Source organism: Sinocyclocheilus rhinocerous, unplaced genomic scaffold (assembly GCF_001515625.1).
Source record: "Sinocyclocheilus rhinocerous isolate Xijiao unplaced genomic scaffold, SAMN03320098_v1.1 scaffold97, whole genome shotgun sequence".
NCBI classification, from domain to species: Eukaryota; Metazoa; Chordata; class Actinopteri; order Cypriniformes; family Cyprinidae; genus Sinocyclocheilus; species Sinocyclocheilus rhinocerous.
This window is the reverse complement of record NW_015666183.1, coordinates 779,281-780,193: the sequence shown is the minus strand read 5'-3', so window position 1 is coordinate 780,193 and position 913 is coordinate 779,281.

The following is a 913-nucleotide window of genomic DNA, read 5'->3' as shown; positions in this document are numbered from 1 at the left end:
TTTTTTTTTTTGAAAAGCAAGACAAAACAGTAAAAAGCACACTTTGGCTTTTTAATTTATGCAATGGTGAAAAAAAATTTGGCAAAATACATGGGGAAAAAACCCATGTCTCGAAAAACCGTATTCGGCCTTCGGCCCAGTGTTTAATTTTGTTCGGTTTCGGCTTCGGCCAAGAATTTTCATTTCGGTGCATCCCTATTTTTAATGTTTTATTTTATTTCAACTAATGCTCTGTTCATTGACCAAGTAACCACAATTATTAGCTTTAGAATCACTAAATATCAACTGATACATCAGTCACTAGTGCATATTATTTTTCCAAAGTATCCTGGGAATGAATTCAGTGTGTATCAGTTGTCTTTTAAACTTATAAGGCTAATTTTGAGGCGTTACACCAGTGCTTTGTTTAATTTAGATCTCATGTTCCACTCAATTGAAAACTGAGCCCTCAGGAAACAACTTAGAAAGCGTAACTACTTACAGAAGTTCGTAACTCTCATAAGTTCACCCAGATGGTGTGTTCGCGAGGCTTGCGACGGCATTGTTTTGATTACAGCTGGGTCATGATTCACTGCGCTGTAAAGTCTGTTGAAAGTTTACAAAGTGTTTGTGCCAAAACAGTTGCATCGAGCCGTTGTTTGTTGTTACTACATTGAGCGTGGATCTGTTTCTAGCCTTTCTCAAGTAGCGAAACCCAAATGAATTCATGCGTTTTCCATAATCTCTGGTTCTGGAAGCAATAAATTATATTTCTCAATTCAGGTGTATTTTAAGCCACGTTCCCAGTGCTAGTGGTTTATCAGTTTGTGACTGTGGAGATGTTACTTAAACATTCCCAGTGTAGAACTTTACACTGTTGTGCCAAAGGCAAGTCTAGCCAAGTACCAGGCTGCTGTGAAATCTGGTTACGGAG